The sequence below is a fragment of the Molossus molossus genome, unplaced genomic scaffold (assembly GCF_014108415.1).
Source record: "Molossus molossus isolate mMolMol1 unplaced genomic scaffold, mMolMol1.p scaffold_m16_p_6, whole genome shotgun sequence".
Classification (NCBI taxonomy): Eukaryota; Metazoa; Chordata; class Mammalia; order Chiroptera; family Molossidae; genus Molossus; species Molossus molossus.
Window position 1 is genome coordinate 6,274,305 of NW_023425399.1, and position 23,053 is coordinate 6,297,357.

Sequence of the window (23,053 nt, forward strand, 5' to 3'; positions counted from 1 at the left end):
ATCCCCACTAGGGGGCGTGCAGGAGGCAGCCGAGCAATGTTTCTCTCTCCTCCATGCTTCTATCCGTCTCTCCCTCTCCTTCCTCTGTCAGTGCAGGGGACAAGCAGACTGCACAAGTCACCACAGTGCAATGGCTTTGCAGGGGCAGTTCAGGTCCCCCTAGAGGACAGGAGACTTCTTCTAGAGTCAGAGAAGAAGGCAGGGCTCCAGCCCGTGCAGAGGCGGATGCTGGGATTGAGAGGACTCCAGTTTGGCTGGAGTGTAGGCCGTGTGAGAAGAGGCCAGTGTCCCAGAAGGCAGGAGCCAGACCAGGCAGGGTCTCAGGCCAGCCGACCTGTTGGACAGATTCCCGGGGCCACAGAGAGCCCCGTGAAGTGTCAATCAAGGGGCGAGGGTGAGCAGGAGGGGCTGGGGCGCAGGAAACCTGCTGTTACGTGGAAGAACATCATGTGTCTTTCCAAGGTCTTCCCGTTTCCCTGGGGGCAGGAGGAGCTGCGTTCTGGAGGCTGGGAAGGAGACCGAGGGCGTCTGGATAACCCAGCGGGAAAAGGAGGCTCCAATCCACACGTCCAAGTTCTTCGCCTGTCACATTCCCTTTCGCTGTCACTTCTCTGTTGCTCGTCCCTCGGCTGTCCAGGCCACACTGCTGGCCCTTGGGAGTCCTGGGACACTTTTGTGCTCTAAGCCCAGAACTTAGGCCCAGTGACAAACCAGCATTTGTAAAGGGCTGGCCGTTTGCCAAGCCCCATGCTGGGGTTCATGAGTGTGGCTTTCCTGTATCATAGACTAGGTCTGAGTTCCACGTCAAGGGGGATGGGGTAAGGAGCAATTCGGTCTTCTCGACTGTAAAATGGGGTACGAGGGTGCACGTCCTGGGGTCGTTGGGGTCGTTGGGAGGATTGGGATGTTTCTTAGCATTATGTCTGCCTCGCTGGGTGAGCAGCAACACCTGGTACATAGTGAGGTTTTAGCTACGGCTATTTCACACAGTTTTGTTTGTTTGGTTTTTGTTTTTGTTTTTTATCCTCACCCGAGGACATTTTTTCATTTATCGTCAGACAGATTAGAAGGGAGGGAAGGAGAGAGAGAGAGAGTGAGAGAGAGAGAGAGAGAGAGAGATGTGAGAGAGACACATCGACTGGTTGCCCCCGTGCAACCCTGACCAGGGCTGGGGGTGAACCACAGCCGAGGTAAATGCCCTTGACCAGAATCGAACCCGGGTCTCATTGATCCATGGGCCAACACTCTAACCGTTGAGCCAAACTGGCCAGGGCATATTTCCTGCATTTTTTGATTCTTTCAACACATATTGTCTTGAGCATCTGTGACGTGTGAGACATGGTGGGTGTCCTAGAAGTTGAGGATGCAGTAGTGAGCCAAACGGTTTGGCCTCTGCCTTCATGGGGTCTACAATCTAGTGACAATACAGCACGGTGGGCACATGTTTTTTTTGTAGAAGGCCACATCATAAACATTTTTGGTTTTGGGGGGCCAAGAGAAAAAAATATCTGGTTACAACCAAGTCACTATGTCATGCAGGGTGTGAGCTGACGTGGGGGACATGTGAGCCCCACAGAGGGCCTCTGTCATAACGACTGGACTTGGCTGCTAAAGATGGTCAGTAAACAAATGGGTGTAGGTATGTTCCAATGAAACTTCATTAAAAATAAAACCAAAAAAACAGGCCCTGGCTGGGTAGCTCAGTTGGTTAGCATGTCGCCCCAATACACCAAGGTTGTAGGTTCCAGTGCCTGGTCAGGGCACATACAAGAATCAACCAATGAATGCAGACATAAGCAGAACAACACATCAATGTTTCTCTCTCTCTCAAAATCAATCAATAAAATAAAATAAAAAACAGGTCGGGGGTTAGATTGGGCCCCTGGCTGAGTGTTGCCCTGGGGCCTTCCCTGGCCACCATGGCCTCCTGTCGTGGCCTTTGCAGGCGGGGACTTCTGGGCTTGAGAGCTCAGGCCGCCCTCCAGCAGCCCCTGCCAGCGCCCGCCACCTCCCTGCTCAGGCGGAGTAACCAAGGCAGGTTCTGCCCGCCTCCAAGCTCCCAGCGGGATGGGCCCCACAGCCCATGGCGGTCCTTGTTCTTAAAGCCCATCCGTTGGCCTTCCCTTCCCCACCCCCTTTGTGTTTCTTGGCTGCCCCTCTTGTCTGCACACCCTCATCTCCAGGCCTGTGTCCGCAGGAAATCGGCCAGAGACCAATGGAGACCTGGGTGTTGGAAGATCTTGAGCAGGGGTCAGAAAGGTATGGCCCATGGGCCAAATCCAGCCCGTTGCTTGTTTTTGAAAATCAAGTTTTATCGGAACACAGCCACACCCATTTGTTCACTATCACCAGCGGCTGCTGTTCACTTCAGTGGCAGAGCTGAGTTGTTGGGTCAGAGACCACGGGCCGGCAGAGCCAACCGTATTTACCTGACCCTTCAAGGAAAGTGTGTGCTTACCTTCGGTCTTGAGGAACGAAGTTGGCATGATCTGATGTATTCTTTTTTTATTATTATTTTTCTCTTTATTGATATTAGAGAAAGAGAGGAAGGGAGAGGGAGAGAGAGAGAGAAATATCGGTGACAGAACATCGATTGGCCGCCTCCTGCACGCCCCCCACTGGGATCAGGCCCACAACCTGGGCATGTGCCCTTACTGGGAATTGAACCGGCGACCTCTTGGTGCATGGGTCGATGCTCAAGCACTGAGCCACACCGGCCGGACAATCTGATGTATTTTATTAAGAGATCGCTCCAGCTGCTGTATGGGGAGCGGACTTGGGTGGCAGGGCTGGTGGCCCAGCTAGAAGGCCACATTGAAGTCCCGGGGAGCTACGCAGTGAGCTGATCTGAGTTGTGTGTTGAAGTGAGAAACAGCAGAACCGTTGCTGGACTGAATGGGTCGAGGGCTGGGTTTTTGTCGACTTTTGGTTCTTCTAAAGCCCCTTTAGAAATGCATTTTATCTTCCATGTCACTTCCTTCAAAAATTCCTCGTGACGTCCCAGGTTGGTGGGGCCCGTGCTCACCCTCTCCTGGTGCTCGGTTCTCCCTCTCACCTTGCCTTAGACCACAGAGATTTTGACACTAGACCCTGTTCTCCAAACCCTCATCACTACCCTGGCTGGTTCGGCTCAGCGGTTGGAGCGTTGGCCCGTGGACCAGAGAGGCCCGGGTTTGGTTCCCGCTAAGGGCACGTAACTCAGTTGCAGTTTGTCCCCGGCCCTGGTTGGGTCGTGCGGGTGGTGACCACTTGATGTGTCCCTTCACATCGATGTTTCTCTCTCTCTTTACCTCCCTCTCCCTCTTCCTCTATCTGAAAGATAAATGCAAAAATGTCCTCCGGTGAGGATAAAAAAACCCCACAACAAACAAACAGAACCCCCCCCCCATCACTGTGTTTTCTCAGTGGGAGCCTCAGACCTCACGTAGAGTGGGGTTCAATACAGATGGCCACTGAGTGAATGAAGACCAGGAACTCTTTGGGTTGGTCCACACTGTTGATCCCCACGCTCTGCCTCCGCTGCCCCACCCCCTTTCCTCACCTGCCCTGCTGGTTCTGGCCTGGCCTCTCGCTCTCTGGCCGGGACCTGGCCTGCAGCAGGGACCGGGAGCTCACAGGCGACCCTGTAGCCGTCGTAATGTAACAAGTGCGGGTCTCACGCAGCCACGCCACACAGACGCCGGGAGCTGTGTGCCGGGGACAAATCATTTCGGGGGGGGGGCATCTGCTTGGGCAGCTCGTGTGACACATGGTCCAATTCTCCCAGCACGTCGGAGGGAGCGGAGGGGAGCACGCGGGGAAGCTGAGCGCCGAGCACCATCGCTCTGAGGTGCAGAGGCCGGGCGTCTCCATCATCTCTGCCCTCTGCCTTGTATCCTTGAACTCGCAAGACGGCTGCCCACGGCCTCTGATCATATTGCACCATAAATTACTCGGGCATGAGCTGCCCAGACTTGAGAGCCTGCAGAGGCAGCCTGGAAACCAGCAAGGGGTGCTGGCATTTGTAAGAATAAAAAATCCACTGGGGATTAGGGTGGATGCTGGACGTGGTCTGGGCCACAGCGACAGAGGGGCCGCCAATAATCCCCTGGAGCGGCCCCCGGGGGCGTGCTTGCCCTCCACTCCCTCCTTCCCCTCTTGGCATCTTTAGAAAACACACATAGGCAGAAATCAATCCATCAAATGTCATTACAGATTTATTAAGCCTGATGTAGAAAGACATTTAACAGTAACATCTTCAGAAAGGATAAAAAGAGCACTCTATTCAGTTTTGTGCTTTGAAAATCTAAATATATTTTTTATCATATAAATAATTTTTTTTTCATGTTTTAAGTGCATCTGCGTTTCTTTTCTTCTTCTTCTCTCCTTTAATTTTCACTTTTTTTTTTTTTTTTCAATTGGCCAAAGCAGAAGTGGGCGTTGACGGGAGTGAAAGCCATTTGCAAAGCGAACAGCGCGGACGGTGGGAGCTGGGCTTGACGAAGGTGGTTCATTGGCTGTGGCATTAAAATGAGGGACAGTCTCCAGCACGATCATAATAGAACACACCCAGGTCCTTAATGTCTGCGGTTGGCTTCCCTGATGCAAATTACGATACGGTTTCAGATGGGAGCAGTCGATTTGCGATAACTGCTGAGTGGGAAGGAAATAAAAAAGAGACTTTTTTTTTTTGGTTACAAAGGAAAGAGTTATCATGGTTGAAAATGTAAAGAATACACGTATGGAAAGCTTTCTGATGGAAATGAGGGCTCCGCATAACCTTGGCGAGTGTGTGATTCTTTTCTCTCAACAGCTAACACAAGTGCTATTATGGAGGGTTTTAATTACAATTCTCAAAGTAGAATGATTTTCCTTAAAAACAAAACAAAACAAAAAAACCCCAAAAACCAAACCCTTTAGTCGTAAAAAATAATGGCTCCGGTGATGTAATTGAAGGGTTTTCTTCATCTCCACCATCAGAATGTATTTTCACTGGTAAAATTCTATTTTAAATAATCTCTCCTTCTAGAGATAATTTCCAGGCCGCAGCACGGCGCACAGGCGCACCCAGACAGTCATTTTTATGCGACAAGGGGCCGATCGGAATGTTTGTTAACCTGATTGAAGGGGTATGGGACATCAGGACCAGATCATTTCTAATTAGGAGGGATGACAGGATGGTGGCACCTTTTCTGAAAATCCCTGTGTTTTTCCCCGCCAGAGAACTCTCCTGCTGGGTTGTCTGTCTTTGGGCAGTGACATGCGGCCAAGCCTTTGGGAATCTGCAGACAGTCACTGCATTGAGCACTAACATTCAGGGTGCTGGGGTGCAGAGGTGAGTGTGGCCAGCCAAGGGAAGAATTTTCCAGATCCCAGAAAAGTAGGCCTATCTGTGATGAATCTGTTTGGCCACAGGGTGGTATAATTTTCCTGGCAGAAAACTTTTTTTTTTTTTTTTTTCATTGCAAGGACAATTTATAATCATCAAAAACAAGTGAAACATGGTTTTGATTAGAGCAGCCTGTTGGCTCAATAGTCTCTGTAATTTTAAAAACATCCTTAATGCAGAAGAAGAACATGCCGATGTCAGGAATGGCCTGGGGCCCCATTACAACAGCAACCGAATAAATAAAGAGAAGGATTTCGAGGTCATAAAAACAAAATTAAGCTAATGTTTCAAATTTTGACAATTATGAATTCTTCCTCTAAGAAGACATTAAAAAAAATTTTTTTTTTCAGGCACTATTAGATAAAATACAAAGAGGGTAATTCTACATGGATGAGTTTGAGGTTTTCCCAAGGGAAGCATGCCTTGAAAGGGAAACTCTGAATTAGGTCGTTGGTTCCTCCCTAGATCTGGCAATTGGATCGGGACTCATGCAGACAGAAACTTGGGTCTTAGAATTTCTTTGTAAACTCAGATCTAATTCTTTCATAAGCTATTAAAAGAGAATGATCAGGAAAATGTTACAAGCATATTTTTTTTTTTCTTTCTTTCTATACAAAAGAATCCCCATTGTGGGCCAGTTTGGTAGGAAACAGAAACAAGCAAATATAACAAAATCTGTGTTCATACATGGCAATATAGTTAATATATACACATATGTACAGTATAAAAATGAACGGGAGGCTTGTGCTCCCAGCCATCCAAGCTGCTTGGTACACAAGAAAAAAGCCTCGTTTCCTCCCGGTATACAGGCAAATGTATTCTATACAGCATGCAGGCAATAGAAAATCAGGACGCTGCACAGAAACATTCGACAGGTACGGTTGCCGTCATTTTTCTTGGAAAATGACTAGTCTGCTCTCCTAATATAAAAACGTGTTTGCCTTCCTTCTCTGGCAAATAAACACTTTCCTTCAGAGCGAGGATGGATGTCATTCTCCAGACTCACTACGCCCTACCTCCCCCACTGCCTTTTCAAACAGGGGAAAAAAAAAAATCTAGAATTAACGTGGATCTAGAATTATGTGACGTCAACAAGGTTGATGGCAAATTTTCTAAAAAGCTACAGTCGTTTTGCAGAGTAAGAACGGGTGGACCGTTAAAGAGACTGGGTAGGAACAACCGCCTGGTCGATTTTCTAGGGCTGGGGACGTGGATGATTTCACGCGGACAGTGCCTGGCTGTTAAACCTCCCAGTCAGAAAAAATGAGAAAGGTATCAGTATGTCAGAGACTAAAAAGTACATCGTATCCCGAGACATTATGACATGGAAGAACCCTGAGCCAAATGAAAATTGTTTTGTATGGAAGTATTTTTTGTTTTTGACGTGCATTGCTCTGATGTGTTATAAGCCAAAATATTGTATTGTACAACCGAATGTTCCCGTAATATTTATCTCAACGCAGAGCAGGAAGAGTTTATACTTTTTCACTGCAGACCGGTTTAATTTTGTGTATTTTAAAAATATACATGCACATTTATAATTCCTGGATGTTATATGGGTCATTTAGAAAGTGAGTGAAAATATTACTGTACAAAGTCTTCGCGTTTTGAGATATAATCGCATGATTGTTCAACTTCTGTAAATACAATCCTTTGCCTGGGGACTGATATCCAAGTGTAGGTTTTAGGTTCAAGATAATTCAGTGAACACATTGAAATTTATTTTCTGGAGGAGTTGAAGGGAGTGGTAGATTTTTTTTTTTTTTTTTGAGTAATGCATTTGTTCAAATTTTTCAACTCCTCTTGGGGGTTCTCACAAAAGAGTTATTATTTGTACTTCCAAAAGCAGTTTTAAGCAAATAAACATCGTACAAAGGGCTGTGAGGATTTCATCTGTCTTCTCAAACAGATCGTTGTTTTCAAAGGCCTTAATGATAATCATATGGCTATCGGTAAAGTCACGTGCGTGCTGAAAGGTGTCAATAAAGGTGCCATCCCTCGGAAGAGCCATTTTGCTTGCAATCTATTTTTCCAAAGGAAATGGCTAGAATCCGGTTGCAGAAATAGCGTTCCACCTGGTACCAGCATTTTAAAACAGTCCTATTCTAATCCATAAAACATTTCTAGTTTTCCCTGAAGCTTTGGGCTGCCTTGCGCATGAATAATTTTTGGAGAAACACCCACGCCCGTTAGCCCATTGTTCGTAACTACTGGAAGGAGATTAACTCTGGCCTGGAAATCGGGTATCTTCCTTTGCTCACAGGACACCAAAGGACATAAGTGGCTTTTACTTTGGATGAAGAGGTAAAATTTTCCTGTAGAAATTCTAAAGACGATTCACAAGTTTCCAATGTTGAATGCTTCCCTACAATGAAAACTTGTCTCTCTGTCTGGGGTGGATGGAAATTTGTATCTCTTTCTCCTTCCTGCTCGATCTTTGTCTAAAAGAATTTCATGGATATTTTGAGTAGGCGCCACACAGAGGACGGGAGAAAGTGAAATTAGCATTTTGACATCTCATGGGGGGAAAAAATAAACCAAAAATTCAGCTGTGATTTTTTTTTTTTGCCTAATGCACATTCAAAATAGATGTATTGATCTTTAAAACTACAGATGTATATAAGTGGCTAAAGCCTCTGCTTTATTTTCTTCTTATTATTTTAGCATTCATCAACACACTCCTACCCTTGTTGCAGATGACAGAAGATAATGTGAAAAACGACATTTAAAATTTTTTTTTTTAAAGCAAAAACATTTAACAAGCTTAAAAAAAATGAAACCCAATGAAAAAGGTTTGAACACAAATAACCTGGGAACTGACAGATGGAGAAGTAACAGAATGCAGGCACCTTGGAAGGCCTGTAATCTTTGGATTTACTGTGAAAACTTTCAGAAAATCATAGACTCTTACTGTGGCCCACTGGATAGGCCCTGGAAAATAACAGTGAAATTCACACAGGCGTACAAACACATGCACGCACGTACACACACACACACCCCTCCTCACTGCCCAACCAGAGTTACAGAAATGCTTCCCAAATATGTCATTTCATTTGTTCATTTTCTGCATTTCACGAAGTTCGGTGGCTTGTGCCTGTGACATTAATTATGCAAGACTCAAACAACCAAGCAGGAACATTTTTGGGGTGAATTTTAAGAAATCTATTGGTGACCTTAAAGAAATTCCGTGGGGACTGTCTGGGCTATCCAATTTATTCTATGATTATATTCTGCTTTTAGGCCTTGACCTATTTTTAAGCTATTTCCTCCTTGTATGCGTTTCAGAAGGAGAATTCCCTATTCTGAAATATTATTTTGAAAAACAGAAATAAAGCACAAATAATACGAGGGCAGCTGGACCCCCTGTGAGCTTCCCCCCAGGCTCAGCATCTCCAGGAGGACCAGGGCGTCGTGTGAATTCTTCACGGCTGTAGCCCATGGCACCCAGAACAGTGCGCCTCACACAATAGCTGCCCGCTAATATCGGCTGAATAAATCGTGTTTCCTCTTCTGCCTTGTGACCCCAGTGTTTTGTAACATGCTGCCTGTTTGGTGAATTTGCTGAACTGCAAAATGGGGCCAAATACATAAAACTTAAATATTCACCTACAATTTTTTTTCCAATGGACATTTCCATTTGCAGCTGTTTGGTGGCCTTAGCTAGAAAGAGGGGCGGGGAAGGACAGGTAATCACCCTGTCCCTTACACCAGGGGTGGGTGGCCAGGTGCAGACATTCGAGTATAATTTGCATGTCATTTTCCTTTCCATTTCTAAAGTTCCAATTGCTCAGAACCACATTTATTCACGGACAGGAAAAGATTGGCATGAAAGCAGATAACAACATTCTCCTGAGTTCATATTATTTAGTTTTTCCCTCCAGAAAGAAGTTTCTAGAAGCCTCACAGGGCTTGCCAAATGAAGACAGGCTGGGTCTCTAGGAATATACTAAGAATTGTGTGTATTTCACAGCGTGAGCCCAGATCTTGTTTCCTAAGAACATTAGCAGCTGTCCCTCAGTGGTGACATTTACGGTTACCAAGCGACGATTCATGAGTCTTACCAAATTTATCAATATTTTTGTCTCTTGCTTCCCACCCCACCCCTCCATAGAAATTGCACTAACAAAACCGTATAGATTATATGTTGAAGCAGATGATTTATTATTTCTTTTCTTAGAAGGGAAACTATTTCCATGGAGCTGAGAACTGGCTTGTTTCCCCCCTGCTTGGAACAAGAGCTCAGGAATCTGCTTTCGGACGCAGCGGCAGAATCTGAATTAGGAAACTTGATCGAGTACCCCTGGGTTGGAGCAGGCAATTTTGAACAGCTTCCAGAACCCCAATGCTAATGCACTGATTTCCCTTTAATAGAATTTCGTCGTGGAAGGACAGGGCTCGGTAGAGTCCACCCTTCAATCTTAACCCATCCGAAGACTGTTCCTTTCCAGTTGAGCTCCATTCATTTCTGGTTGAATAGGTTAAGCAAAGACAGACCTCGCTGTTCTCAATTCACTTTATGATCCTCCCATCATAAAAAATAATATCAGCACCTTGCTTTTCATGTCAGAACTACATTTGAGCCGCTATTCCCTATGCCCATGAGTAAATCCCATAAAAGCCGCCCCGTTGTACTGTTGCGATTTTTCCTTGTGGGTGATTGATTGATGGATGAGTGCTGACACCTCAATGAAGCTATTTCGACTGCCATCTCAATCCGATGATGTGAGGGGTGTATTTTCTGTCCATGCCTCATTACTTCAGAATGACATTCCTGGAACTTCATTTACTTTTTCCCTCCTTCCCCGAAGCGCCATATTTTTTCCCATCTAGGTTATGCATGCCATAAAAAAAGCAATTTGCTATTATATGTGGCATAAGGGTAACACTTTCCCTAGGAGGTAAATAAGAAGTTTTTTTTTTTTTTTTTTTTTTAATCCCACTGTTGAATTTAGGGATCATGTCAAAATTTCCAAAACAATTCCAACAGGCAGCCTCCATGAGAAATGGTGAAGAGGATCTATTTGGTTTCATTTTCTTGGTGCTGAGATTTTTTTTTTTTTTTTGGTGTGTGATAACCTTGGTCATTAAAGCAACAACAAAAAATATTTCTTTTGTTTCAAAATCATCTTGTTCTTAGTGTTGTACCTAGAATAGTTGAAACATTTCACCTATTGCTGAGTAGCAGGTTGCAACACAATCCAGACTTATTCGTCCTTTGAGAGTAAGGAAATTCATTGTTTAAATGTAGTGATGGATTTATCTATTATAGGTTGCTTTCAGTTGTACAGAAAATGTTCAACTAGAGTAAACTGACCTATCCCCTGCATTTCCAGAGTGCGCACTAGGTATGCAAGACTTTTAATATTAAAACATGCTCTTAGCTTTTCCAAGTTGACTTAGGACCTGATTTTAATCTGTGTAATACAGTATTCCTGTTAATAATAACGTATAATTAAGACATCCGTTAAAAATCCATAACGTTAATTTAATGGAGAAAATCTAATACAGTTCTATTGGAATTTTTACGTTAAATTAACTTTAACGGGCTTTTAATGGATGTCTTAATTAGATCTCATTATTAACGGGAATATTCCACAAATTAAAATTGGGCCCTCAAAGTTTTAATGAAAAAAGTTGCAGAGACACATTTAGAATGGACACCCTATTTCATGCTTTCTGTTGCTTTGCGGAGCCCATACACAGCGGGTCCTGCGGAAGGAGATTACCAGAAAAGGCTGCGGCTGAACTTTCCACCCTGCAATGATCTCATCTTCTTGCTTCCTCTCGGATTCGGCCTCTCACCAAGTCCCCCCAGCCCCCCAATCTGCAGGTCTCATATGACAGGGGCGCCGGCTGCACACGCATTGCTTTGTTGTTGTCGTCGTTGAACCCAGTGAAGGTCCTGATGGTAACCAGGATGCCCACCCCTGCCAGGGGAAACGTCTTTGGCAGCAACATGGTTAAGCCCGACTCTCTGAACAACTCTCACAGAAGATGAACACTGTTCGGAGGTTTTCTTGGCTCCAAGTCTGGCTGAACTTAATAATTCTTCCACTTGGCGGTGATGAATGGCTCCCCAGCGCAGGGGCAGGACTGGGCAATCCAGGTGCAACCGTAATTGTTGCACTGAACAGAAACATTTCCTTTCGACAAACGTTCCCAGGGGGGTTATAAATAGGAAGCGGACATTACCATGAGCAGCCAGCTCCCAGGCGCTCCATCCAGGGCAGCCCGGTGGACGGGAAGCCTGGAGGCTCCCACTCCCCCCTTTCCTGTCAAGGGTTACAAACGGACAAAATCAGTCCATCCGTGTTCTCGGGCGTTATTTGTCTTCGGGGGCACTTTGTTTTCCTGTGACGGCGAGGAGGGGACCGTGGAGACCAGACAGCCCCAGTGCAGTTTATCCATGAGACTCTCATATCGTCCATAAGCAGAGAAGTGGAAATCAATACTTCATTACCGAATTGTTAGTGAGGATGAAGAGACATGGCTGGGGGGGGGGGGGGCTTTTCTGTGTGTGTTTTTGTTGTTTTCTTTTAGTCCTTCTCAGAGCAGGGCTCAGGAGGTCAGTGTCACAAGCGGGTGGTGGACGAAGGGCTCAGTGAGGGTCCGGGCTGGAGAGTTGAAACTAAGGCATTTGTCCTGCAGTGGGAATCAGAACAACAACAAAAAAGATGCATTATTTTCTGAGGAATAGCCTCTTCCCCCGGGGAGTCAAATCGCCCACCTAGACTATTTCGTGGGTGTTGATGTTTTGCACAGTCACAGTTAAGTCTGGTCTAGGGTGTGATATTGATGGGACACGGGAAGGAAGAGCCAATTTAGGGGAAAAACTTTATAATGTAGGGAAGAGATCATTGTACACCATGTTCATAGCAGCTTCGTTAACGCTAGCCAAGAGGAGGAAGCAACCCAAATGTTTGTCAACAGATGACTGGATAAACACAATGTGGTTTATTTATACAATGGAATATTTATTATTATTTTTTTTAACTTCACCCGAGGACATTTTTTCATTTTTTGTTTGATAGAATGGGGGGGGGGAGAGAGAGAAACATAGACATGAAAGGGACACATCGAGTGGCTGCCACCCGCACGACCCAACCAGGGCCGGGGACAAACTGCAACTGAGGTACGTGCCCTTAGCGGGAACCGAACCCGGGTCTCTCTGGACCGCAGGCTGACGCTCTAACCACTGAGCCAAACTGGCCAGGGCTACAGTGGAATATTATTCTGCTTCAAAAAGGAAGGAAGTTCCGAAACAGGCTACAACATGGATGAACCTTGAGGACATTATGCTCAGGGAAAAGAAAGCAGTCATAAAATGACAAATACAGTCTGCTTTTAATGACATGAGGTGCCTAGTGTCATCAAACTCATACACGCACGGAGCGGAATGGCGGTTGCCAGGAGCTATGGGGAAGGAGGCATGATAATTGCTGTGTAATGGGTATAGGATTCTAGTTTTTGCAAGATGAAAACGTGCTGAAGGTGGATGGTGGTGATGTTCGCACAACGATATACACTTAAAAATGATTAAGACGGTAAAGCTCATGTTATGTGCATTTAGCCACAATTTAACATAAAAATGTAATGCATGATTATTTTTATTATAAAGCATTTTGTAAAAAAAAATTTAACCTATGGCCCCACCACCCAGAGAGAGCTTCTATTCATATTCTGCTGTATTTTCTTCTAGTGTTTTCTCTGACCGTGCATTTGTGTTAGGCTTACATAGTCGTAAGTGCCCGTAGGGTGGTATTTCTCTCTGTATTTTTTTTACTTCAGGCATCATTGTGATCAGTTACAAGAGTTCTGTCATCCACATCATCAGAGTTTACGACACCATTCTCTAATGTTGGGCATTTAATTTGCTTCTAGTTTTATTCGGTGATACATAACACTGCAATGAACATCTTTGGTTTAAAGCCCTTCAGTCTATAACCTTCAATTCCCAAGTGTGGAATTCCTGAGCCAAAAGATGGGACCATTTTTCAGATGGTTACCTGACTTATCGTGGGGATCATTTCATGAATTATGTAAAACTCTAATCGCTAGGTTGTGCATTGAAACTTATGTCATGTTGTATGTCATGGGTAACTGAAAAATAAAAAAAATTTTTTTAAAAAGATAGGACCATTTGTGTGGTGGGGAAGAGCTACTTAAAGTGTGCCTTGTATGGCAGGTTAGTGAGGTGAATTTTTTTTCTCAGATATATTCCATTTGGATTACTGTAAAAATGCGTCTCATTTCCATTAGCCCAATCTAGGTGGTGTTCCTTGTTTATATTTTATTATGTGGGACAGCAAGTGTCAACCGGTGTGCCACAAGAATTTTTAAAACATGCAATACCCGACTGTTTAATCAGGGCACTTACCTCTTCGCTTAGATTGTCAAATAAAAAAATGACCACAGCCAACACACTAGTAGCTGTCCGGTGTAAATGGCCTGTCTAGAACCATAAATATATAGATTGTATAATAGAGTTGCATCTTATTGGTCACATCTCCTAATAAGGTTGCAACTGATTGGTTAATTCTTGGTACCAGAAATCCTTATATACAGGTATAGGCACCTGATTTTTAAAAATGTCAGTTTGGAGCAAAAAGGATAGATAATCAGTACTATTTTGGGGGGTAAATCAATGAAAATTATACTTTTTTGGGGGTCAGATTGGGTAAAATATTCTTTTTGGTGTGTCGCAGCATATGTTATTAGTTTATATGTGCATGAGATGAAAAAGGCTGAAAATCGCTGATTTAGTGAGAAAAAACACCTTGGACCTATATAAAATTACTTGTGGAAAAGGAAAGTTTCCCTGTTTCCAGTAGAAGAATAAAGACAAGTTGAAGATTATACGATGTTTGATGTGTGTAGAGGAAATTATGTACAAAATGACCACAACTCCTTGGTAAGGACTCGTATGACCAGAACACTAGCAACCGGTTACTGTGTGCGCACCAAAGGCCAGGTACGTGTCACATTACCACTGGCCCTGGAAACAATCTCATTTTAGAAACAAGAAAGTCTCAGAGAGGTTGGTGCCTTGTCCAAGGTCACACAGCAGAGCTTAAAATGTAGGCCTTGCCCTTGGGAAGGCCCGTGCGCTCTTCCGGCTCACCCTGTCTAGATCACAGAGGGTCACCATCACTGGGAGGCGGCATCCCCTTGACACGAGGTTTGCATTCCAGAGACGACAGCCGTCTGTTCCCTGACTTGGTTGGGGTTCACTGGAAACGGGAAGGAGGACGGTCACGCAGGTGAAGGAAGAGAGACGGGTCAGAGAAAGAGAAAGAAAGCCGAGTCCGGAAATTGCAGCGACATCAGGAGAAGGAGGGGGAGAGAGGGAAGGAGAGAGGAGAGGAAGGACAAGCCTTGTCTTCTCTGGAGTACAGGGCCTTTCACTGTACAATAGGACGGTGTCTCGGGTGAAGGGTGTGGTTCATGCGAGGTGTGTTCAAACCTCTCATTGTCCCCCCCCCCCCCCATGATACTAATGTGGTACCAGAATCACTGAGCTTGTCCCATCGATCGCTTTCTTGAACCTGTAACAGAGGTGATCAACACCCAAACTTCTCAGTCAAGGTTTCTTTTAGGGCAAAGATTGTTCTGGGAAGGGGAGCAAGGAGAAAGAAAATCATAATTTTATTATATTATAGTCCCCTTCTTGAAAATTCACAATACACTTGAGCTATGAAAGACTCTGAGAATCCTGCAATTAAAACCCAACTCAACCAGGCTCTGGCCGGGCAGCTAAATGGTTAGAGCATCATCCCAATACGCCAAGGTTGTGGGTTTGATCCCCATTCAGGGCACATACAAGAATCAACCAATGAATGCAGAAATAAGTGGAACAATAAATCAATGTTTCTTTCTCTCTCTCTCTCTCAAACAAACACCTAAACACACATATATTTATTTAGTTATTTATTTTTTTAATTCCTCAGCTGAGGATATTTTTTCAGTTATCTCCAGATAGAATGGGAGAGAGAGAAATAGAGAGAGAAACATCGATGTGAGAGGGACACATTGACTGGCTGCCTCCTGCACAACCCCGACCGGGGCCAGGGACGAACCGTAACCGAGGTACGTGCTCTTGACCGGAATCGAACCCATGACTCATTGGTCCATGGGGCGACGCTCTAACCACTGAGCAAACCACCCAGGGCAACAAACATCTTTATGTAACGCACTGCCCCCCAGATTTGTCTAATGACCCCTTTCTTCCCTGCAAACGCTCACAGGTCACACACATACCTGCGTGTCATCTTCTGGAAAACACCTTCATGACAGACCTTGTGAAAACCCGAGACAGTCGGTCAGCCCTAAGGTCTCAGTCCGTGAATCTTGACTTGCGTCGCCTGGCTTTTTTGAGTCTCTGTCTGAAAGTGTCCCGTTGTAGTGACAACGTGACACTTCCCGAGTTTATTCTGCGCTATCCCTGCGCAGTCCACGCCTGACCTGTCAGCGGCACAGGCTGGAGTGCGGAGGTAGGTGTCTGCACTGTCTAGCCCAGGACATGAGCATCGGGGAGGTGACGCCATCTGGCGGTCACCTGGCTGGCAAGTGGGAGAAGGGGTTCAGATTCCTTTTTTGTTTTTGGTCTCTTAAATTGCAACTTTAAAAAAATTCTCACCCGAGGATATGTTCCCATTTATTTTCAGACAGAGTGGGAGGGAGAGAGAGAGAGAGAAACATCGATGTGAGAGAGATACATCCACTGGCTGCCTCCTGCATGACCCTGACCAGGGCCGGGGAAGAACCACAACCGAGGTACGTGCCCTTGGCCGGAATCGAACCCGTGGCTCTTTGGTCTGTGGACCGACGCTCTAACCACTGAGCCAAACTGGCCAGGGCGAGATCGCTGCTTTTTATACCGCCTGTGATAGCTGGGTGTACTAACGTGGTAAACACTAGCAGTATTAACAACGTAAAGTCATTTCCCCAAGAATCTCTGTGCAGTTACTCAGTTAGATTCCAGATGCAAGTGTCTTCGGTTACAACCTGGCTCTGCCCTGCTTTCCCTTGAGAGGTCCCCTGTCCCACCAGGCGAAATGGAAGTGGCGGGTTCTGAAAGGTCAGTGCTCCTGTCCTGGAAGAGACTGGCGAACAGGGGACCCGAAGCTGGGACCACGTTGACCATCGATCCTTCCTTCTTTTTTTTTTTTATCCTCACCCGAGGATATTTTTCCATTTTTTGTACAGATAGAGTGGGAGGGAGAGAGAGGAAGGGAGAGAGAGAGAGAAACATCGACGTGAAGGGACACATCGAGTGGCTGCCACCCGCACGACCAACCAGGGCCGGGGACAAACTGCAACCGAAGTACATGCCCTTAGCGGGAACCGAACCCGGGTCTCTCTGGACCGCAGGCCAACGCTCTAACCGCTGAGCCAAACTGGCCAGGGCGATCCTTCCTTCTTTTAAAAGAAGAAAAACCTTATTTTTGGGGGGTCTAAAGTTGAAACCCTGGCAGAAAATTAAAACCGGGGAGCGCAGAGAGTGCGATGAGACGTCGCCTTATTATTCCTCGCTGCTCGGAAGGAATCGCGGAGGCTGGATTAAGAGAAGAGAGAGCAGAGGCTCTTGGTTGCTTCCCAAATAGCAGCTGAGGTCAAGCTTTGCTGCTGCCTGGGTCCCCCCCACCCCTTTTCTAATATGTTGAGCTACACCTCTAAAAATAAAACAGAAATACACAAAATTTTTAATTACATATCTACGAAGGCATTGGCAGTGTTCATTAAGTGGAGTTTGTGAGGGAGAGCCAGGCGAGGAGATGTAATTATTTTGTATTAATTACACAGCCGCCACCAGATGTGCAGGATTATATACACTTTCATTTGGCCCTGCTGGAGTTTTAATCCCTCTGGCAAGTCCTGTTGGCTGGCTCTTCGACTCGGCTTGGCCTCGCTTGGTGACACTGCCCTCTTCCCCTTCTACTCTGCGCATTGTCCCCACGGGGCTTTTGTGACTGCTGCCATCGTGGGCACACTATCAGTGCCTCACACGCAGGGGCTGCGGGTGCCCGCACTCCGCAGTGTGGGGGCCGTTTCTGACCAGGAGGAATTGTCCCTCCTTCTCCCCCATTTGTGAAACTCTCTCTGTAGGTCAGGCCTTTCCAACTGGGGCCTCCAATTCTCTCTTGTGGGAGACTGTCCCGTGCACGGTAGGAGTTTTAGCCGCCCCCCTGGCCTCTGCCGACCCGAGTCCAGTAGCATCCCCCTGACCCGGGAGAGCGCCATAACCCCAAATATCTCTGGACACTGCCAAGTGCCCCTGCGGGGAGGCAGCCAAATGATCACAGGTTCAGCACCGCTGACGGGGGTGGGAAAGGTTTCTGCAGTGGATCTGAGCCTAGAACTCCGTTTGACAGAGAGATGCAAAGTCCCCAGGCACAGTTTCACACATACCGCACTTCCCTGGAATGACGCCACCGGGCAAACCGAGAGAAGCCAGGTTCCACGTGGCATTTTAGTGGGAGTCATTTACCCTTTCAGAAAATGCAGTGCCCTCTGGCGTGGCTGCTGGCGATGTTTGAGATGCCCATGCCACGGCCCCCACATGATCTGTGGGCATCGCTGGCACGTTCCTGGGGAGCACACGTCGGACTCCCTCACTGTTCCTCCCGGGACCTCGTCCCCCGAGTGTGGCATCACCTGTGAGAAACGCAGACCGCTGGTCCGCACAGCCGCTCACTCAGCATCTGCATTTGAGCGAAGTGCCCAGGTGATGCCCAGACAGTCAAGTTGGAAAAGTCCTGTTCCAGTGAATTCTGTGGGCTCCAAAGCTTCCCTTTTCTTTCTTATCATCCAGCCACAGCATAGCTCCTTTTGGAAATGATGGGCGTGGGCAGGCTGTGGGATCTATGGATTTTATTTCAGGACAGTAAAGAGGAAGTTATAGGACGTGTGCCTGGCGCTGGCCCCGCGGGGTCTGCACAGGCCAGGACCCCTGCTCACGCAAGCCCTTTCTGAGCAGCAGCATCTGTTCGGGGACGTGAAATAGCGTTTGCATGCGGATGCCGTTGAGTTCCAGATCGGTCCGTCCAACTGGCTTCTTGACATCCCCACATGAATGTCTCACCAGCGAACTCTTCCAAAAGCAGGGTATGTGCATCCCCCCGGCCCGGCCCGCCCCCCCCCCGTTCCCGTTCACAGGAAATGAAACCTCAAACTGCTCGGTTGCTCCGGCCAGAGAGCTGGGTCATCCTTAACACCTACTCACAAACTCCCTCTGCAAACTCCATTTCCGCCTCTGCCCCGACGCCCCAGTTCACGCCTGTGCGTACTGTCCCCGGGGACTGTCGTGACCGCTCACGGGGCCCTTGCTCCACTCTGTGTCCAGTCCATCATTTTCTGTACGGCAGACGGAGTGAGCTTATGAAAACTCGAGTCAGAGTGAAGCGGTCACCCCCTATTTTCTCCCTGCTTACCTTCCGTGACCTCTTCTGCACTGAGAAAGGAACCCTTCATTTTTCCAGAACTTTCCACCTGCTCTGGTCTTGCCACTTCTCCGACCTCACCTGGGTCTCTGCCCTTGCTGAAATGTCCCAAGAACGCTGGCCTTCTGATAGCTCCCGAAACATGCCTCGGGCTCTCTGCAGTGCCGTCCCTCTGCCTAGAATGCGGTCCCACCTATCCTTTGTTCGGCCAGCAACTTCTCATCCTTAAAGTCTTCATGGAAATTGACTAAGCTCTTTAAAAATAATTTCCCTGGGCGGTTTGGCTCAGCAGTTAGAGCGTTGGCCTGTGGACCAGAGAGGCCTGGGTTCGGTTCCCACTAAAGGCACGTACCTCAATTGCAGTTTGTCCCCGGTGCTGGGTGGGGTCGTGTGGGTGGCAACCACTCTATATGTCTCTCTCACGTCGATGTTTCTCTCTCTCTCTCCCTCCTTCTCTCCCTCCCGCTCTATCTGCAGATAAATGCAAAAATGTCCTCGGGTGAGGATTAAAAAAATATATAACCTTGTACATTTATGTTATCCTTATGGGACTTTTTGCAGATACGTTAATGTTGGTTTAGTGTCTGTCTCCTGCACTGGCTTGTCAACCCCAGGAAGGCAGGGACGTGTGCCTGTCCATCACAGCAGCATCCCACCCACACAAGCCAGAGTCTGGCACACAGTAGGTACTTAACAAACATTTGTTGAGTGAGGAATGCCCTAAAGACAAGAATTTGAAGTCTATTCCAATGTGGGGGAAAAAAATTTAAAGCTCTTCCTAAAACAAAGTAAAAGAAAAAGATTTAGCTGGATCCTCGGTCTCTAATTCTATGAGAAACAATGTAGACACGTAAAGGAAAAAGAGAAGAGACTGGAACATTCGTCCAAGGGAACACAGGTGGACACCGAGACGCTTTGCCATCTGTTTGGTACTTCCTCTTTCTCAAAGAATAATTTTTTTCTGCTGTATTGAAGAAATTTACATTAAAAAAAAATTTTTTTTTTTTCAACCCTCACCCGAGGATATGTTTACTGATTTCAGAGACAGAGGAAGGGGGAGAGAGAGACAGAGGGAAACATCGATCGGCTGCCTCCCATCCGGGCCCTGACCGGGGATAGAACCTTTTGGTGTACTGGGACGATGCTCTCATTAACTGAGCCACCCGGCCAGGGCAGCAATTTACATTTATTTGAAGCCCATTCTTCTGAAATATATTAGATAAATATTAGTAGCCTGAGGATAAAGAGGTTGAGACTAAGGGGAGTTTAAACAATTTGCTCCCCCGATGAGGAAGTGATGGGTCGGGACACCGGACTCCTAATTCAGGACTTCTTAAAACGGAAAAAAAAAGAGAGTGAACTGTAAATGCTGAACATATAGAAAACGTATCGCCGAGAAAAGCCTGTGACAAGGACGCAAAGGGATGGAGAGAGTGGTTTTTAACTGTGATCCTGGGAGAAGCTCATAGGCAATATTTTCCCAAATTGATTTTACAATTTGAAAATCCAAATGGGCTCTCCTCCATGGCTGAACTTCATCATTAGTGCTTCTCCTAATTTTTCCTAAGAGAAATCTCTGTGTGCAGAAACCCTGAGACTTAGGTGGACCAATTCCAATCCGCAGAATGAATAAAATCACTGCTTGAGAGTAGCGAGTGCTTTGGGTGCACGAGTTGTGGCCTCATGCGAGGAGGTGGATAGCATTTTAAAACGTTAGTTGGTATTTTGCCTTTTCTTAATTCTTTTCTTCCCTGTACCGTTCGCATCACCGAAAATGCGCTGATTGCTCTCGGAGAGAGAGGGGTAACAACATGAACGAAGTGGCTGGGTTTCTGAACGGCCAGAGAGCCTTCCTCTTTCTCAGACCTCAAAGAGGCTGAGTCAACGACAGAATTTACAAGTTATAAAGATATATCAGCAACGTCCACAAGTGTTAATTGTGGACCCACCACTGACGTGTTATTTCCAAGTCATCTCAACCTTCCCAGGGGTACCCCGCATCACAGAGGACACAGGGGTACCCCGCATCACGGAGGACACAGGGGTACCCCGCATTACAGAGGACACAGGGGTACCCCGCATCACAGAGGACAGAACTGGAGTTTAGGTAACTGAAGTGATTTATCCAAGATGCCACCACAATGAGTGGAAAGGGATGTTCTGACAGTCGACTGGAATATACATTTGCTAGATTTCAGAGCCTTTACTCTTAACCACTAAGCGATCCTGATGTCAGGTCTGTATCGACGAGACCACAAATTCTTTGTCATTGGTGGTGCTTGATGAGCCTCTGGAAGGCCAGGAGGCAACACTGTTAATGACCTTGACAGTCTTCTGCTTGGAACATGTCAGTAGGGAGAGCATGCAGGCCATAACCAGCACACTGGACAATCTCAGCATTGAACTTCCCTTTTTTTAAAAAAAATATGTTTTTATTGATATTTTAGAGAGAGAGGAAAGGAGAGAGATAAGAAGCATTGATGTGAGAGAGAAACATTGATCAGGTGCCTCCTGCACGCCCCCTACTGGGGATCAAGCCCGCAACTAAGGCATGTCCCCTGACCCAGAATTGAACCGGGACCTCTCAGTCCATGGGACAAGGCTCAATCCTCTGAGCCACACTGGCCGGGCCTGAACTTCCTCGCTTAAACCACAATCTGTGATAAATCGAGCATATGTCTCAAAGGCATGATCTGTGTTTCACAACCAGACCAGACAGTCAACTGCTTACCTACCCTCTAACGCTGGGGGAGAGATTTGCTGTGGGTTCTTCTCATCGGTCCTGAGCAAACATCTCGGGGACCTCCCTGCATCTCCAGCTTCGCGTGTCCAGTGGAGCGGGCGAGTTGGCAGTCATTCAGCCCATCTGCTCCCTTTTCGGCTACTCAACGGGCAACCCTCGAGATGGTCTGCGATCTCGTCACCCCCGTGTGCAAAATGGCTATTGCATGAAGCTGGCGGAAACGGGATGACGTCTTGGAGAACACCACCACCTCGATGTCAGGAAGCCGCGGGCCTCCCGAGAGTGACGTGCACGCCGTCACCAGCTGTCACTTGTGTCCGTGGGTGTCAGCGCAGCAGATTTCAGGGGTGGCAGGAAATCTTTCCCTTAGCGTGCACTCTTCCAGCTCCGGCTCCCCAAGGGGTTGGGGCACAGACATGAGAGAGGTGGCGTGAGGGTTTGCCCTGTGCCGTACACGCATCTCTAATTATGACCAAAGGCACGTCAGTCGACGTGCCCGTGACAAGGGGCGAGCGGGTTCCCCTCTCCCTCCTGTCAGCCGGCTTCAGCACGAACCCCTCTCAGTGTGCAGAGTGACACGCTGGGATGGAAGAACTATTAGAAGGAATGGGGTCCAGGGTTAAGCAAAGCATATCTATATCTGTCTATTTTTGCAGAAAGGAATGGTTTTACTTACTTTTTTCTTTACAGAAAGAAATGATTTCTGTTTAAATTTTTGGTTGAACCGTGGGACTCTCCTGCTGTCTTTTTTTGCATTCTACAATATCACACTGTTGTGTAAGATGTTTCTCGGACATTCAGTGTCAGGCCAGCTTTGCGTGTTCTTAAATCCTAATGGAAAGCCCGGTCTTGGGATGGATCGTGTGTCCATTCTTGCGCTCGCTGCTAGGAAGCTCACAGTCAAATTGCTGCCCCGACTTTGGCAACTGTGGGTCCTCTTTACGGCTCCAGTCTATGCTCATTGACTTCTCTTCACTTTCTCTATTTTTCTTTGGCTTAATTGTTAAGAGTTTGTTTCACCCGGCTGGTGAGGCTCCGTGGTTGAGCGTCCACCCTGCACCAAGAGGTCGCCGGTTCGATTCCCGGTCAGGGCACATGCCCAGGTTGTGGGCAAATCCCTGGTGGGGGGGCATGCAAGGGGCGGCCAATCGATGTTCTCTCTCATCGATGTTTCTATCTCTCTCTCCCTCTCTCTTCCTGTCTCTCTAAAATCAATAAAGAAAAAGAAAAAAAGAGTTTGTTTCTGCCATTCACTAGCAGATTTTGGGGGGAATGACTTACCTCTTCTGAACCTCAGTTTCCAAATCTTCAAAATCAGAAAAATGGTACCTGGCACACAATAAATACTCAATAAAATGTAGATTTTAAAAACAATTTCCTTCCCTGTCATGATTTTATTGCATGGCATGCAATACTGTCCCTTAAATGTGCTACAGAATCCGACGTAGAATAAATAAAAAATACATACATAAAATTCTGCTTATGCATGAGAAATAAGTAAGC

The 23,053-nt window shown here is 46.7% G+C and overlaps 1 protein-coding gene across 1 annotated transcript in view; it reads right to left on the reverse strand.

Annotated features, from left to right (window-relative positions):
- Positions 1–11,630: 11,630 nt before the first annotated feature.
- TSHZ2 (teashirt zinc finger homeobox 2) overlaps positions 11,631–23,053 on the reverse strand; it is a 415,499-nt gene continuing 404,076 nt past the window's right edge. Inside the window, exon 3 of the mRNA XM_036244869.1 lies at positions 11,631–12,010. The gene's annotated coding sequence lies outside the window, so the exon portion shown is untranslated. The remainder of the gene's footprint in view (positions 12,011–23,053) is intronic.